At 37.3% G+C, this 18856-nt stretch overlaps 1 pseudogene; it reads right to left on the bottom strand.

Moving 5' to 3' along the window:
* Positions 1 to 6354: 6354 nt before the first annotated feature.
* On the bottom strand, positions 6355 to 7068 carry LOC103080872 (coiled-coil domain-containing protein 50 pseudogene; annotated as a pseudogene).
* Between the last annotated feature and the right edge of the window lie 11788 nt (positions 7069 to 18856).

Below are 18856 nucleotides of genomic sequence, written 5' to 3'. Positions count from 1 at the left end.
CTTTCTAAATTTACTGAAGTGGAGATTTAAAAAAAAAAGTAATTAGCCACATTGATTGCAGTGGATATATGTTGGCTTTCTACCTTCTGATAATCATACCCAGATTTTCCTTTGGAAAGCCACCCCTCTCTTGGTCTCATTTGATCTCCTGCCACACTGCCCCCTTTAGACTTCAGTATTCTAGCACCCTGGGCAAAGCAAGTGTATTAGGGATGGGCACATGACCAGGTCAGTCTAATAAAACTCTCTCCTACAGCTGTTGGAAAAGAGAAGCTCTTTTTTTTCCAGCATGAAGTCCTGGAACTGCTAGGAACCAACATGTGAAAAGAATCTGCTGGGGATAGAGCCAACACTCTGAGAACAGAGGGTATATTTAAAAGGAGAGTAAGTCTTGAATTGCTTGGGCATTTGGATCCAAGTTGCCTGAAGTACCATGATCTTTTCTATTTCACAGGTCAGTGTAGTCCTTATTTTGCTTAACCCAGTTTCAGTTGGCTTTCAGTAACTTGCAATATGAAAAGTTCCTGACTTACACATTTTAAAGATATCCTGCTAGGCTGAATATAGAGTAGAATTTTAAAAGAAAGAAAGAAAGAAAAAGAACTGCTTGAAAACAATATTGCAGCCCTCTTCTGAAGTCCTCCAGCAGCACTTGCTTTTTCTCTACCAAGACACTCACTATACTCTATGTTATAGTCATTCTATGCTTCATCTCCCTTATATTAGGCTGTAATCTCTCTTTAAGGCAGGTTTTAAAATTTTTCCTATGTTGCATAATTCCAGGCTCCAAGAGTTACTTTCTCTCCCTCTTTCACTCTCTCTGTCTTCTTCTCTCTCTGTCTCTGTCTCTTTCTCTGCTCTCTCCAGCAGTAGCTGGCATGAGGTAGGCACTCAATACATATTTATGGAAAGAATGAGTAAACACTAGGCACTCAGTATATGCTTACTGAATTTATGCAAATATAATAGAGTTGCTGTTTCTGCAGTCAATTCGGGAATAGTCTTCTAATGGAGAGGATGGTGGAAGAAGGATAAAGAAGGGAGAAACAATGCTCAATAGGGGCAGACCAGAACATAAGCAAAGCCAGTCTTTTACCTTGCACATTTTGATTCACAGGGAAATGTGTTCTATGCTTTCCTTAGAGTTTGAAGTAGAATTTTTTTTTTTTTTTTTCCTTGCGTTATGCGGGCCTCTCACTGTTGTGGCCTCTCCCATTTGCGGAGCACAGGCTCCGGACGCGCAGGCTCAGCAGCCATGGCTCACGGGCACAGCCGCTCCGCGGCATGTGGGATCCTCCCGAAACGGGGCACGAACCCGCGTCTCCTGCATCGGCAGGCGGACTCTCAAGCACTGCGCCACCAGGGAAGCCCTGAAGTAGAATTTTTTTTAAACTTTTATGTTGATATATTTCAACTGTGAGGGTTAAATAGCTATTAGGGTCTTAAAATTTTAGAATGAGGTACATGGTTGAGACAAGAATAAAGATGCAAGGAATAGGGAAAAAGAAAAGTAGTCTTTATTAAATATTTCCATGATTTATCCATGAAAATGAACATAAGTTTTGGTTCCCAGAGACTCAAGCAGAAAGATAAACTTGGAGACTAACATTTTGGGCAATTCATTCTGTCATAAATCTATTATCAAGAATCTTTTCACTTGCTATTTATGTGGTTGTTTTGGGTTTTTTTTGTCCCCACCATGTGGCCTGCGGAACTTCCCGGCCTAGGGATTGAACCCATGCCCCCTGCTTTGGCAGCATAGAGAATTAACCACTGGACCACCAGGGAAGTCCTGTGTTTTCTTTCTTATATATATATATTTTTCATTTGCTATATCATATCCCAGTTGTTTGGTTTGGTTTTTTGCTGCAAGCAACAACAAAAAGATTTTAAGAAGAGCTATATGTTTTCTGCAAAATTAATCTTGCTTTCCTTTTCTATTACTTGTTTACTTTTTTTTTTCTCCTCGTTCCCTATTTGTACCTCATATAAACATGGCTATGCTGTTGGTTTTTCCTCTGCAAAGAAAAATTCAAGATATCCTATTACATTGGTGGAGTCACCCAAAGAATCTGCAATAGCTGGGGAAAAATCAGTAATATTCTGAATGGTATAAATTGAAATTTTTCTTGGAAACTTTCCTGTAAAATAATTTCATTAAGAGTGAGTCTTCTTGTGTGCAGACCTGCTTTTCTCACCCAGATCAATAGCCCTGTCCAAAACACAATGAAATATTTGATTAGCATAGAAAAATTTAAAAATTCAGCTTAGAAGAGAGCTGTAAGACTTTTGCCAAAATTATGTCCAAAAAACCCAATACTTTGCTTAATAGTAGCTTATTGCAATGACAATATATCCTTTTTTTATAAGTTTACAAAAATTTATTCATTTCCCACATGCATGGCTTGTATATTTGTATCATCAAAGATACAGAGCTTGTTTTGAGGTATGATATAGTGGGAACATAAATGAATTATTCAAGGGATTTGGGTTCTAGTTCCTCTCAGCATCAGTGTTTTCATTAGTAAAGTCAGGATAAGGTATGCTCTCAGTGATTTGTGAAATTCAGGAAATAATAGTGTTTTCAGTCGTGATCTTTAGAATTAGATAGATCTAAATTGGACCTTTGATTTTAAAACTTACTTTCTCAGGGATCTCTGGCATATAGTTTAGTCTCTCTGAGCCTCATTTTCCTCATATGTAAACCACATCATTAATTGTGATAATTAGGTAAGAAATGGTATGGAAAGTTACTTCTAAAATGGCTGACACATCTTATAATGTTCCTCTCCTTTCCTTCATAGACTTTTTTTTTTTAACATCTTTACTGGAGTATAATTGCTTTACAATGGTGCATTAGTTGCTGCTGTATAACAGTGAATCAGCTATATGTATACATGTATCCCTATATCCCCTCCCTCTTGAACCTCCCTCCCACCCTCCCTATCCCACCCCTCTAGGTGGTCAAAAAGCACTGAGCTGATGCCCCCGTGTGATGCAGCTGCTTCCTGCTAGCTATCAATTTTATATTTAGTAGTGTATGTATGTCAGTGCTACTCTCTCACTTCGTCCCAGCTTACCCTTCCTCCTCCCCGTGTCCTCAACTCCATTCTCTATGTCTGCATCTTTATTCCTGTCCTGCCCCTAGGTTCTTCAGAACCATTTTTTCTTTTCTTTTTTTTTAGATTCCATATATATGTATTAACATATGGTATTTGTTTTTCTCTTTCTGACTTACTTCACCCTGTATGACAGACTCTAGGTCCACCCACCTCACTGCAATTAACTCAATTCATTTCTTTTTATGGATGAGTAATATTCCATTGTATACATGTGCCACATCTTCTTATCCAGTCATCTGTTGATGGACACTTAGGTTGCTTCCATGTCCTGGCTATTGTAAATAGTGCTGTAATGAACATTGTGGTACATGACTCTTTTTGAATTATGGTTTACTCAGGGTATATGCCCAGTAGTGGGATTGCTGGGTCGTATGGTAGCTCTGTTTTTAGTTTTTTAAGGAACCTCCATACTGTTCTCCATAGCGGCTGTATCAATTTACATTCCCACCAACAGTGCGAGCGGATTCCCTTTACTCTACACCCTCTCCGGGATTTGTTGTTCGTAGATTTTTTGATGATGGTCATTCTGACTGGTGTGAGTCAATACCTCATTGTAGTTTTGATTTGCATTTCTCTAATGATCAGTGATGTTGAGCATTCTTTCATGTGTTTGTTGGCAATCGTATATCTTCTTTGGAGAAATGTCTATTTAGGTCTTCTGCCCATTTTTGGATTGGGTTGTTTGTTTTTTGGATATTGAGCTGCATGAGCTGCTTGTATATTTTGGAGATTAATCCTTTGTCAGTTCCTTCATTTGCAAATATTTTCTCCCATTCTCAGGGTTGTCTTTTTGTCTTGTTCAGGGTTTCCTTTGCTTTGCAAAAGGTTTTAAGTTTCATTAGGTCCCATTTGTTTATTTTTGTTTTTATTTCCATTTCTCTAGGAGGTGGGTCAAAAAGGATCATGCTGTGATTTATGTCATAGAGTTTTCTGCCTATGTTTTCCTCTAAGAGTTTTATAGTGTCTGGCCTTACACTTATGTCTTTAATCTATTTTGAATTTATTTTTCTGTATGGTGTTAGGAAGTGTTCTAGTTTCATTCTTTTACATGTACCTGTCCAGTTTTCCCAGCACCACTTATTGAAGAAGCTCTTTTTCTCCATTGTATACTCTTGCCTCCTTTATCAAAGATACGGTGACCATATGTGCGTGGGTTTATCTCTGGGCTTTCTATCCTGTTCCATTGATCTATATTTCTGTTTTTGTGCCAGTACCATGCTGTCTTGATTACTGTAGCTTTGTAGTATAGTATGAAGTCCAGGAGCCTGATTCCTCCAGCTCTGTTCTTCTTTCTCAAGATTGCTTTGGCTGTTCGGGGTGTTCTGTGTTTCCATACAAACTGTGAAATTTTTGTTCTAGTTCTTGAAAAATGCCATTGGTAGCTTGATAGAGATTGCATTGAATCTGTAGATTGCTTTGGGTAGTATAGTCATTTTCACAATGTTGATTCTTCCAATCCAAAAACATGGTATATCTCTCCATCTATTTGTATCATCTTTAATTTCTTTCATCAGTGTCTTATAGTTTTCTGCATACAGGTCTTTTGTCTCCTTAGGTAGGTTTATTCCTAGGTAATTTATTCTTTTTGTTGAATGGTAAATGGTAGTGTTTCCTTAATTTTTCTTTCAGATTTTTGATCATTAGTGTATAGGAATGTAAGAGATTTCTGTGCATTAATTTTGTATCCTGCTACTTTACCAAATTCATTGATTACCTCTAGTAGTTTTCTGGTAGCAACTTTAGGATTCTTTATGTATAGTATCATGTCATCTGCAAACAGTGACAGTTTTACTTCTTCTTTTCTAATTTGGATTCCTTTTATTTCTTTTTCTTGTTTGATTGCTGTGCCTAAAACTTCCAAAACTATGTTCAATAATAGTGGAGAGAGTGGGCATCCTTCTCTTGTGCCTGGTATTAGAGGAAATGGTTTCAGTGTTTCACCATTGAGAATGATGTTGGCTGTGGGTTTGTCATATATGGCCTTTATTATGTTGAGGTAAGTTCCCTCTATGCCTACTTTCTGGACAGTTTTTATCATAAATGGGTGTTAAATTTTGTTGAAAGCTTTTTCTGCATCTATTGAGATTATCATACGGTTTTTATCCTTCAGCTTGTTAATTTAGTGTATCACATTGATTGATTTGTGTATATTGAAGAATCCTTGAATTCCTGGGATAAACCCCCCTTTATCATGGTGTATGATCCTTTTAATGTGCTGTTGGATTTTGTTTGCTAGTATTTTGTTGAGGATTTTTGCATCTATGTTCAACAGTGATATTGGTCTGTAGGTGTCTTTTCTTTTTACATCTTTGTCTGGTTTAGTATCAGGGTGATGGTGGCTTTGTGGAGTGAGTTTGGGAGTGTTCATTCCTCCCTCTGCTATATTTTGGAAGAGTTTGTGAGGGATAGATGTTAGCTCTCTCTAAATATTTGATAGAATTCACATGTAAAGCCATCTGGTCCTGGGCTTTTGTTTGTGGGAAGATTTCTAATCCCAGTTTCAATTTCAGTGCTTGTGATTGGTCTGTTCATATTTTCTATGTCTTCCTGGTTCAGTCTCAGAAGGTTGTGCTTTTCTAAGAATTTGTCCATTTCTTCCAGGTTGTCCATTTTATTGGCATAGAGTTGCTTGTAGTAATCTCTCATGATCCTTTGTATTTCTGCAGTGTCAGACGTTACTTCTCCTTTTTCATTTCTGATTCTGTTGATTTGAGTCTTCTCCTTTTTTATCTTGATCAGCCTGGCTAGTGGTTTATCAATTTTGTTTATCTTCTCAAAAAATCATCCTTTTAAAAAATTTTTTTAATTTATTTTTATTTCTTTATTTTTATTTCTTATATTCTTTTATTCTACATTGCATCCAAACATTGTGTTACTTTGATCATTATGTCCACAAAATTCTAATTGCTAAATAAAGCCTATTCCCTAGATATCAGTACTCCATACCTAACGAAAATGGCATTTTATAGAGCTCTTAGATACTATATCCCAGGAAGCATATGCAGCATGAAGGTGGCCAATATTCAGAAGCTAGATTTTCTTGTACTGCCCAAGTGATCAGGAAAAACCAAAACATTTTAAATGAATGAAAATTATTTATGGTCTAAAAAACACTTGAGGATAAATCTGAGGAATACAAAATATAGGAGAAAAAAATAAGCATGGAATGCATTCTGTATCATCCAGTAATTTTGCTACAGTGAGTCCGTTTTCAAGGCAGGTTCCTAGGTTTTTATGGCTTATAATGGAAACCTTTATGAGAAGACTCTGACTTTGAGAAATGACGTGTGGAATTATGCTGGTTTGTAAAATGAGTGTAATCCAAATCCTCGGCCTCTGTCATGGTAGGTGGTAGTGGCCGTGCTGGCCTGTCATTCTTAGAATGGTGAGGTTCATCACTGTCTTTTGACTTTGAGTGTGCTGATTTAGCTGTCTTGGGCTTCCACTCGGGGTCATGCTTTCTTTTGGCCAAACATGATTTCTCCTGTTCCCTGGCTTTCTTGTAAGCTTTCTTTTCTTCAGCCATTAGAAGTCTAGCAATTTCCTCATCCTGAGGTACCTGAGCTGCTCTCATGTCCACGTGGGTAGCCAAAATTTCTTCTTCTTGCAGTTTTCTGGCAATTTTAGCATCATACCATTCCTGACCCCTGTTGGTCATTCATGATGGAGTAGAGACCGCTTCCTTCATCACTCTGGGCTTCATTCCTCCATCTTCATAATAGTAACTATCACCATAAGCATTGGCTCCAGGGGACTCTGGAAAGTGTTTTTTTCGCTTTTTCTCTTCCTGTAACTCTTTTTCTTGCAAGAATCGAGCTATGTCCTCATCCTTCTCCTGAATGCGTCGTCTCTCGGCCTCAATAGCCAGCTTCTCCTGAATCTCCTGAGCAATTTCACAGTCTTGTTGTTCACTGAGCTTTTTGGAGACTGAGTAATGAACTTGCATGATTTTCCCATGCAATTCCACTTTACCTCTCCATTGCGCTAATTCGGGCTCCAAAGGCTCCGCTGCGCTCCCCTCCCTGCCCTCTCCTCCTGGTGGCCCTGGTGAGACACGCCAAAGCCCCCTGGGGGCCGCTTCCGCGAGAGCCGGGTCCCCGCCTACTTCTGGTCACCTTGGCCTCGCCGCCGCCCCGCCCCCACCCCGTGTGCCGGTGGGGAAGGGGCTCTGGCCGGGCCGAGGCTGGGCGGGGGGGTGGGGTGCAGGCTCATGGCCTGGGGGCGAGCGTGGCTCCCAAGAATCATCTTTCAGTTTTATTGATCTTTGCTATTGGTTCCTTCTTTTCTTTCTCATTTATTTCTGATGTGATATTTATGATTTCTTTCCTTCTGCTAACTTTGGGGGTGTTTTGTTTTTCTTTCTCTAACTGCTTTAGGTGTAGGGTTAGGTTGTTTATTTGTGATTTTTCTTCTTTCTTGAGATAAGATTGAATTGCTATAAACATCCCCCCCAGAACTGCTTTTGCTGCAACCCATAGGTTTTGGGTCATCATGTTTTCATTGTCATTTGTTTCTAGGTATTTTTTGATTTCCTCTTTGATTTCTTCGGTGATCTCTTGGTTATTTAGTAGTGTATAGTTTAGCCTCCATGTGTTTGTATATTTTACAATTTTTTCCTGTAACTGATATCTAGTCTCATAGCTCTATGGTCACAAAAGATACTTGATACGATTTCAATTTTCTTAAAATTTACCAAGGCATGATTTGTGACCCAAGATGTGATCTATCTTGGAGAATGTTCCATGAGCACTTGAGAAGAAAGTGTATTCTGTTGTTTTTGGATGGAATGTCCTATAAATATCAATTAAGTCCATCTTGTCTAATGTGTCATTTAAAGCTTGTGTTTCCTTATTTATTTTCATTTTGGATGATCTGTCTATTAGTGAAAGTGGGGTGTTAAAGTTCCCTACTATGTTTGTCGATTTCCCCTTTTATGGCTGTTAGCATTTGCCTTATGTATTGAGGTGCTCCTATGTTGGGTGCATAAATATTTACAATTGTTATATCTTCTTCTTGGATTGATCCCTAGGTCATTATGTAGTGTCCTTCACTGTCTCTTGTATTCATTTTAAAGTCTATTTTGTCTGATATGAGAATTGCTACTCCAGCTTTTTTTTGGTTTCCATTTGAATGGAATAGGTTTTTCCATCCCCTTACTTTCAGTCTGTATGTGTCCCTAGGTCTGAAGTGGGTCTCTTGTAGACAGCATATATATGGGTCTTGTTTTTGTATGCATTCAGCCAGTCTATGTCTTTTGGTTGGGGCATTTAATCCATTTACATTTAAGGCAGTTATTGATATATATGTTCCTATAACCATTTTGTTAATTGTTTTGGGGTTTTTTTGTAGGTCTTTTCCTTCTCTCGTGTTTCCTGCCTAGAGAAGTTCCTTTAGCATTTGTTGTAAAGCTGGTTTGGTAGTGTTGAATTCTCTTAACTTTTGCTTATCTGTAAATGTTTCAATTTCTCTCTCGAATCTGAATGAAATCCTTTTTCAGTAGAGTAATCTTGGTTGTAGGTTTTTCCCTTTCATCACTTTAAATATGTCCTATCACTACTTTCTGGCCTGCAGAGTTTCTGCTGAAAGTTCAGCTGTTAACCCTATGGGGATTCCCTTCTATGTTAATTTTTGCTTTTCCCTTGCTGCTTTTAATATTTTTTCTTTCTATTTAATTTTTGATAGTTTGATTAATATGTGTCTTGGTGTTTTTCTCCTTGGATTTATCCTGTATGGGACTCTCTGTGCTTCCTCGACTTGATTGACTATTTCCTTTCCTGTATTAGGGAAGTTTTCAACTATAATCTCTTCCAATATTTTCTCAGACCCTTCCTTTTTCTCTTCCTCTTCTTGGACCCCTATAATTTGAATGTTGGTGTGTTTAATGTTGTCCCAGAGGTCTCTGAGACTGTCCTCAGTTCTTTTCATTCTTTTTTCTTTATTCTGCTGTGCAGTAGTTATTTCCACTATTTTATCTTCCAGGTCTCTTATCCGTTTTCTGCCTCAGTTATTCTGCTATTGATTCCTTCTAGAGGATTTTTAGTTTCATTTATTGTGTTGTTCATCATTGTTTGTTTGCTCTTTAGTTCTTCTAGGTCCTTGTTAAACGTTTCTTGTATTTTCTCCATTCTTTTTCCAAGATTTTGGATATCTTTATTATTATTACTCTGAATTCTTTTTCAGGTAGACTGCCTATTTCATCTTCATTTGTTTGGTGTGGTGGGTTTTTACCTTGTTCCTTCATCTGCTGCATATTGCTCTATCTTCTCATTTTGCTTAACTTACTTACTGTGTTTGGGGTCTCCTTTTCGCAAGCTGCAGGTTTGTACTTCCTGTTGTTTTTGGTGTCTGCCCCCAGTGGGCAAGGTTGGTTCAGTGGCTTGTGCAGGCTTCTTGGTGGAGAGGACTGCTGCCTGTGTTCTGGTGGGTGGGGCTATATTTTGTCTTTCTGGTGGGCAGGGCTGCGTCCATTGGTGTGTTTTTGGGTGTCTGTGAACTTAGTATAATTTTAAGCAGCCTCTCTGCTAATGGGTGGGGTTGTGCTCCTGTCTTGCTAGTTGTTTGGCATAGGGCATTCAGCACTAGAGCTTGCTGGCCGTTAGGTGGAGCTGGGTCTTAGCATTGAGACAGAGATCTCTGGGAGAGCTCTCGCCGACTGATATTACATGGGGCCAGGAGGTCTCTGGTGGTCCAGTGTCCTGAACTCAGCTCTCCCACCTCAGAGGCTCAGGCCTGACACCAGGCCGGAGCACCAAGAACCTGTCAGTCACACAGCTGCCTTGAGTCATGTGTACTGTGTTTCGATGGTTTCAACACCACAGTGCTCTCTCAGGCCTGCCTACTTGAAGTAGCTCCCACTGTGGAAACTCCCTTCATAGAATTTTAATGGAGCAATTTGTGTAATTGTTTAAAAATTTGCTCTCCCACCAACCTGTATCCCATCTTCTTGCAAAATACTCTGTACAAAATGCCCTCAGTAGGGCTTCCCTGGTGGCACAGTGGTTAAGAATCCGCCTGCCAGTGCAGGGGACATGGGTTCGAGCCCTGGCCCAGGAAGATCCCACATGCCGTGGAGCAACTGAGCCTGTGCTTCACAAGTATTGAGCCTTTGTGCCACAACTACTGAAGCGTGTGCACCTAGAGCCCATGCTCTGCAACAAGCACTGTAATGCGAAGCCCAGGCACCACAGTGAAGAGTAGCCCCCGCTCACCACAGCTAGAGAAAGCCCACATGCAGCAACGAAGACCCAATGCAGCCAAAATAAATAAATAAATAAATAAATAAATTTATTTAAAGAAAAAAAAAAGCCCTCAATAAATATCTGTTGTATGGAAGAATGATTGTCAGTTCCCCTCCCTTTCTCTTGCAAGGCACTCAGTAAATGTTTAGTAAATGAATGAAATAATTTTAGAAAATAAAAATTGTAACATATCATTAATAATAATTATATGGCTGGCTCACCTGAGGAAAAAAGGAAACTCTATTGCAAAACAAAGTGGTATTAATGTAATTTAGAGATAGCACGCCTAGCCCACTGCCTGATTTTCTCTATAGAAGTATAAGCTCTCCCCACTGGAGACATATTTATTTTGAAAAGAAAAACTCAGAAAATTCTCTTTGAAATATTGCTTGTGGAAACTAGAATTCAAACTTAAGTTTAAAATCATGAACGTCCCAAGAAAAATAGGTCATCATCAATCTCCCAAATGTGAGTGTTACATTACTGTTTATTATAAAGTCAGGTTTATTCTAATTTAAGAGATCTTTAAAAACTAATAGATTTTTAAATAGACTTTATTTCTGTAGTTTAGTTTTAGGTTCACAGCAAGAGGAAGATGCAGAGATTTCCTGTATGCTCCCTCCCCACACACATGCACAGCCTCCCTCATTTAGCAACATTCCCCACGAGAGTGGTACATTTGTTACAGTTGGTGAACCTACATTGACATATCATTGTCACCCGAAAACCATAGTTTACATTAGGGTTTGCTTTTGGTGATACCCATTTTATGGGTTTGGACAAATGTATAATGACATGTGTCCACTATTATAGCATCATACAGAGTATTTTCATAGCCTTAAATATCCTTTGTGCTCCACCTATTCATCCCTCCCTCTAACCCCTGGCAACCACTGATCTTTTTACTGAACAAACTTATTTTTTAAAACAATTTAAAATGTACAGGAAAATTGGGTCAGTAGTATGAAGAGTGCCCATTTGTCCAACTGCTGCAGTTTCCCCTGTTATTAACATCTTATATTAGTATGGTATATTTATTACATTTAAAAAACCAGTAATGATATGTTATTATTAATTAAATTCCGTAGTTTTATTTTTATCTAATGTCCTTTTTCTGTTCCATGATCTTATCCAGGATACCTTATTACATTTAGTTATTATTTCTCCTTAGGCTCCCTTTGGCTGTGATAATTTCTCATATTTTCCTTGGTTTTGATGACCTTAAGAGTTTTGAGGAGTACTGGTCAGGTTTATTGAAGGATGCCCTTCTACTGAAATTTGTCAGATGTTTTTTCTCATGATTAGACTAAGGTTTTGGGTTCGGAGGAGGAAGATCACGGAGGTAAAGTACCATTTTCCTCACATCATATCAATGGTACATGCTATCATCCTGACTTCCACTGTTGATGTTGACCTAGATCACCTGACGGAAGTATTGTCAGGTTTCTTTAATGTAAAGTGTTTTGTTTTGTTTTGTTTTTGGCTTTTCCATACCATACTCTTTGGAGGGAAATCACTGTGTGCAGTGATTATTAGCTGATTGCATTTATTATAAAAGCTGTACATTTACTTCCAGTACTTTAGACATGGTATCTGTTTTAGTTTCATTACTTGTGAATGAGAAGGTTGAAATTCCAACTGTGTTGCAATAGTAACAGGAGAATGCTTACCAATTGAATCCTAATGAGACACGAATGGCAAGGAACTGAAGTTAGCAGTTAGAAAATTAAGAACCAAAAGAAGTGATCAAGAGAGAGACCAGCAGTTCTCAAAGCTCTTTGTCTGAGGATCGAAATTATTGAGGACCCCCAAAGAGCTTTTGCTAATTTATTACATTATTAAAAATTAAACCTGAGGAAACTACAAAATCCGGATGAAAGAAATCAACTATATAAATAAGTGGAGAGATATTTCATGTTCATCGAATGGAGCATTCAATTTTTTAAAGATGTTAGTTCTTCCCAACTTGATCTATAGAGTGAACACAATACAAATCAAAATTCCAGGAAGCTGTTTTGTAGGTATCAACACACTGATTCTAAAATTTATGTGGAGGGACTTCCCTGGTGGTCGAGTAGTTAAGATTCCGAGCTTCCATTGCAGGGGGCGTGTTCAATCCGTGGTCGGGGAACTAAGAACCCGCATGCCGTGCAGTTTGGCCAGATAAATAAATAATAAAAAAATTAAAGTTTATGTGGAAAGGCAAAAGATCCAGAATAGACAACACAACACTGAAAAAGAATAAAGTTGCTACACCTGATTTCAAAACTCACTATACAGCTATAGTAATCAAGAGAGTGTGGTACTGGTGAAAGAATAGACACAGCAATCAATGGAACAGAATATGGAGCCCAGAAATAGACCACACAAATATAGTCAACTGGCATTTGACAAAGAAGCAAAGGCAATTCAATGGAGAAAAGATAATCTTTTCAACAAATGTGCTGAAACAAGTGACACCCACATGCAAAAAAATAAGCCTAGACACAGACCTTACACCTTTCACAAAAGTTAACTCAAAACGGAGGATACATAAAAGTAAAGTGCAAAACTGTAAAACTACTAAAAGAAAACAGAAAATCTAGGTGAGCTTTCATTTGGTGTTGAGGTTTTAGGTATAGCACCAAAAGCATAACCCATGACAGAAAAAAATTGATGTTAGATTTTATTAAAATTAAAGTTTCTGCTGTGGGAAAGACACAGTTAAGGGAATCACAAGATAAGCCATAGACTTGCAGAAAATCTTTGCAAAACACATATCTGAAAAAGGACTTGTTTAAAACATGTTGGGTTGGCCAAAAGTTTTGTTCGTATTTTTCTGCAAGATGGCTCTAGTAGCACTTAGTTGTCTTGAACTTCATTAGAAACAATTTTGTTAGATTGTATTGTGACAGCTGTTATATCAGTGTGCATTTAAAAGAAAACTTATCAAAGTTGGTGAATTTTTGTGTAGTCATTTTAATATTGAAGATGGAAGAAAAAAGCAACATTTTTGGCATATTATGCCTTTTGAAAAAGGTAAAAAAGCAACTGAAACACAAAAAAGATTTGTTCAGTGTATGGATAAGGTGCTGTAACTGATCGAACATGTCAAAAGTGGTTTGTGAAGTTTCATGCTGGAGATTTCTCGCTGGACGATGCTCCAGGCTCGGTTAGAACAGTTGAAGTTGATAGTGATCAAATTGAGACATTCACTGAGAACAATCAATGTTATACCATGCGGGAGATAGCCGTTATACCCAAAATATCGAAATCAAGTGTAAAAAATCATTTGCACCAGCTTGGTTATGTTCATTGCTTTGATGTTTGGGTTCCACATAAGTTAAGAAAAAAACCTTCTTGACCATATTTCCACATGCAAGTCTCTACTGAAACATAACGAAAACGTTCCGTTTTTAAAACAAAATGCGACGGATGATGAAAAGTGGATACTGTACAATAATGTGGAATGGAAAAGATCGTGGGGCAAGCGAAATGAACCACCACCAACCACACCAAAAGCCGGTCTTCATCCAAAGAAGGTGATGTTGTGTATATGGTGGGATTGGAAGGGAGTCCTCTATTATGAGCTCCTTCCGGAAAACCAAATGATTAATTCCAATAAGTACTGCTCCCAGTTAGACCAACTGAAAGCAGCCCTTGACAAAAAGCCTCCAGAATTAGTCAACAGAAAATGCATAATCTTCCATCAGGATAATGGAAGACAGCATATTTCTTTGATGACCAGGCAAAAATTGTTACAGCTTGGCTGGGAAGTTCTGATTCATCTTCTGTATTAACCAGACATTGCACCTTTGGATTTCCATTTATTTAGGTCTTTACAAAATTCTCTTAATGCAAAAAAGTTCAATTCCCTGGAAGACTGTAAAAGGTACCTGGAACAGTTCTTTGCTCAAAAAGATAAAAAATTTTGGGAAGATGGAATTATGAAGTTGCCAGAAAAATGGCAGAAGGTAGTGGAACAAAAGGGTGACTATTGTTGTTCAATAAAGTTCTTGGTGAAAATGATAAATGTGTCTTTTGTTTTTACCTAAAAACCGAAGGAACATTTTGGCCAAGCCAATACAGCGAACTCTCAAGAAAACAAGTGACCCAATTAAAAAATGGGCAAAAGACTGGATAGACACCTTACCAAAGAAGATATACAGATGGCAAATAAACATATGAAAAGATCCTCAATATCATTTATCATTAGGGAATCACAAATTAAAACAACAGTAAGATACTATTGCACACATATTAGAATGACAAAAATTCAAAACAAATGCTGCATCAAATGCTGGTGGGAATGCAGAGCACAGGAACTCTTATTCATTGCTTGTGGGACTGTAAAACGGTACAGCCTGCTTTGGAAGACAGATTGACAGTTTCTTATAAAGTTAAACATATTCTTACAAGATGATCCAGCAATTACACTCCAAGATATTTACCCAATTGATTTGAAAATATGACCTCACCAAAATTTGCACACAAATATTTGTATTATCTTTATTCATAACTACAAAAATTGGAAGAACCAAGATGTCCTTCAATAGGTGAGTGAATAAAAAAACTGTGTTACACCCATACAATGGGATACTATTCATCAACGAAAAAAAATCAAGCCATGAAAACACAGGAATGAATCTTAAGTGCTTATTACTAAGTGAAAGAAGCCAGTCTGAAAAGGTCACATACTTTATGATTTTAATTATATGACATTCTGGAAAAGACAGTATTATAGCAACAGTAAAAATCAGTGGTTGCCAGAGGCTTGGAGAAGAGGAAAGAGGGGTGAATAGGTGAAGCATTGGGGATTTTTTAGAATGGTGAAATAATTCTATATGATATTGTAATTGTGGATACTTGACTCTGTGCATTTATCAGTACTCGTAGAACCTTATAGAACGTAGAATGAACCGTAATGTATGCAAATTTAAAAAATCAATTAGAAGGTCAGAGGACACCAGGTTGGAACACAGAATGTGACAAAGTAACTGTATTACAATGTATGCAACAGCTTCACTGAGGAAGGTAGGGAAAACATACTCATTTGAAAATGAGAGGAACCTGTAAGACTGAAGACTAAAGAAAATGTACATAGACACTGTACTCTAGTTGACTAAGTTTTTACCCCCATTGGGGGTATGGCTTAAGAGTTTTGATACTGGTATACATGTATATTGGAATTAAATAATTATGTAAGTGGATGGCCGATGGCAGGACTCAAGCTTCTTCTTGTTGGAGTGGGAATTTTTCAGATAAGCCCAGGGAGGAGGGTAGAATCATCCATGTGGCAGTGGATGTGAGTTGGAGACATCATCAGAACTCATGTTTAGCTTAATATAGATAGTTACATATAGAAATATTTATAGACAGGAATATAGATGGATTAGTAAACGCATTTATATTTCCTTGCTCATCAGCTGAGAGGGCTTAGAAGCAATGACACCCTAGTAGCAGCAAGCACACCTAACACCCAGATGCTGGTTTTTTTTAGTACCATTTTCCAATTAAAAAAAAAGAAAAAACAAGGCTCTTTGGAATAATGTATGGTTCTAGGCCTGGAGCAGATTCTAGGTCTCATATACAAGATGAGCCTGGAACATTTTGTAGTGACAGAAATAAGGAAATGCTACACACACACACATACACACACACACACACACGCACAAATTATAGGAGTACATCAACTGAAAGAGCACCTAATGGTCAAAGTTGAGATAATGTGAACAACAAAATAAATAAAGTAGTATTAGATTATAACACAAAATATAAAATAAACTTCCATGAGTCCATACTGATATAAATAATGACTGAATAAAAAATAAATGAGGGAGAAGAGACAAATCTCCCATGCAAAAAGAATTCCAAAGAATTTATGTAGATACCCAAGGAGATGGAGAATAACTCCCTACTTCTTAGGTGTGGTCTGCACATAACGAGTTTCTTCCAAAGAGTACAGTATGGAAGGGGCAGGGGGAGTAACTTTACAGTGGAGAAAGGGGAATTTTTTTTAAAAACTCTATTGCACTCTTATTCATTTATTTATTTATTTGGCTGCCCAGGGTCTTATTTGCGGCACGCGGGATCTTCATTGTGGCACATGGGATGTTTTTAATTGCAGCATGCAGGATCCTTTTTCTTTTTTTTAGTCGCGGCATGCGGGATCTAGTTCCTGGACCAGCGATCAAACCTGGGCCCCCTGCATCGGGAGTGCGGAGTCTTAACCGCTGGACCACCAGGGAAGTCCCAAAATGGGGAATATTTTAATATTTTTTTTTCAGATAATTGTGGTCACTATGCTAAAGCTAACCTAAACTAAAACTCAACGATTGGTACTTTCTTAAAGATTAGTTGTAATGTGGATTATGAAAGCATATCGGTAAACTTTTTGTATTCTTTCCATTAAAATCTTGCACTTTAAATGGATCTTTTACCCATGTATAATTTTGTAACATTATACATTTGCCATTTGGAAAATAATTGTTCACTGATATACAGATATTCCAAATGTTAATACATTTCATTAAACAATATGAGTATTTAAAAAAGCATATACATCAGAAAATCCTTTAAGTATTAAAAGGTTGTCATGATCACTATGGTAAATAAAAGTTTTCCAAATTCCTAATTATCATTTGGAAGCTTGAATTTTATCTTTCATAACAAATACTGTCACTTGTTTTACTAAAAGTGACAGGCTCACTTTGTTTATTTGATTTTTTGTGAAAATATTTGCCAGATAACCAAGTCTGAATAACTAGTTTGTCAGCTCTTTCAAGTAAAAATGCCATTCCTTGAATCAAATTGCTAGGTTAGCTCACAACTCAATCGCACAAGTGCTTTTCCTGAAGACCACCATTGTACTTCAGTATGTAGGTTTTGCCACAGAAAATATTAAAAAGATGTACTCAGTGCCTGGGATCTCATAAAGAGTAATTTTTCCTGCTTCATCAAGGACATTCATAAGTGAAACTGGCAATGAAGAATACAATGAATATTAGTATGGTTTGGTACCACTGCCTTCATGCTATTGTGCCAACCATTTTACCTATCATTGCTTTTGCATCATCGGTTCCAATGTCAAAACATTTTGTAATTTCTTTCTGTTTAATTTCACAGATTATGATTGAATTTTTAGAGAAAACAGGTAACATTCACATACAAGTCAAGAAGCATTAGAAGAACTAGGAATGTAATACACAACGTGATAAATATAATTAACCCTGCTGTATGTTATGTATGAAAGTTGAGTGTAAATTCTAAAGAGTTCTCATCGCAAGGAAAAATATATTTTTCTATTTCTTTAATTTTCTACCTATATGAGATGATGGATGTTCCCTAAACTTATTGTGATAATCACTTCTTGTAAATCAAATCATTATGATGTATACCTTAAACTTTTGCAGTGTTGTCAAGTATATCTCAATGAAACTGAAGAAAAAAAGAAGGCCTGGAAGAAATTTTGTGATTGGTTAAGGACAGAGAGCACTGAAAATAATACACAGCGAGTATAGAACTTCTTAAGTGAAATATATTTTTCGTGAGATTTGTTGACGCAAAGGCTGCTGACATTTATTAGCATAAGGAAATAAATCGAATTCAAAGAGAAGGGAGATAAATAAACTATGTTGTATATCCTCTTTCTCATGCCCCATATTTAATCCATTATTAAGTTTTGTTGATTTTTATCTCCCACTATCTCAAATTTGTCCATTTCTTTTCTCCACACAGCCTCTACTCCTGTCTAAGCCACCATTATCTTACCTCAACATCTGATTGACTTATTCCTTTCCCTTGTTCCTATCCAGTCCATTTTCCAAAGAGCAACCAGTGATCTGATCTTAAATTAATGTAATCTTACCACTAGTCTAATCGTATAATCCCTTCTTACAAACTTTTTTTTCTAAAGATCTGATCTTAAATTAATGTAATCTTACCACTACTCTAATCGTATAATCCCGTCCTATAAACTTCCTAAGGGCAACCCACTGCATTTAGGATCAAAAATAAATAAAAATCATATATCCTTACTGTAATCTACCAGGCCCTGTGAGATGTGGCCTTTCCCTAACTTACCAACCTCACCTTGTACCCCTTTCACCCTTATATGCTGACTGTCCATAGTGATCTCTTAATTCCTCAAACATGAACACGAGAAAGCTCTTTTCTACATCAGGACTTTTACATATGCTGTTCCCTCAGTTTATAATATTCCTCCTTCCCTCCCTTCTAGATGGGCTAATTCCAACCTATCTCTCAGGTATTAGCTGAAATATTACTACTTTGGAGAGGTCTTACCTGACACCCACTCCTACAGGTCTCTGTGTTATACTCTCATAACACCAGCAGAGAGCACACCTTAATTTGTATAGTTAACTTTTTAATATTTATCTTTTTACTTTTCTCTAAGCTCTGTAAAAGCAGAGGCTGTATCTGTTTTGTTCATTGATGAGTCTCTTGAAACCACAGTACCTGACATATAATATACATTCAATAAATATTATAATTAAT

Source organism: Lipotes vexillifer, unplaced genomic scaffold, assembly GCF_000442215.2.
Source record: "Lipotes vexillifer unplaced genomic scaffold, Lipotes_vexillifer_v1.1 scaffold1112, whole genome shotgun sequence".
NCBI classification, from domain to species: domain Eukaryota; kingdom Metazoa; phylum Chordata; class Mammalia; order Artiodactyla; family Lipotidae; genus Lipotes; species Lipotes vexillifer.
This window is presented reverse-complemented; position numbering and strand designations above follow the sequence as displayed.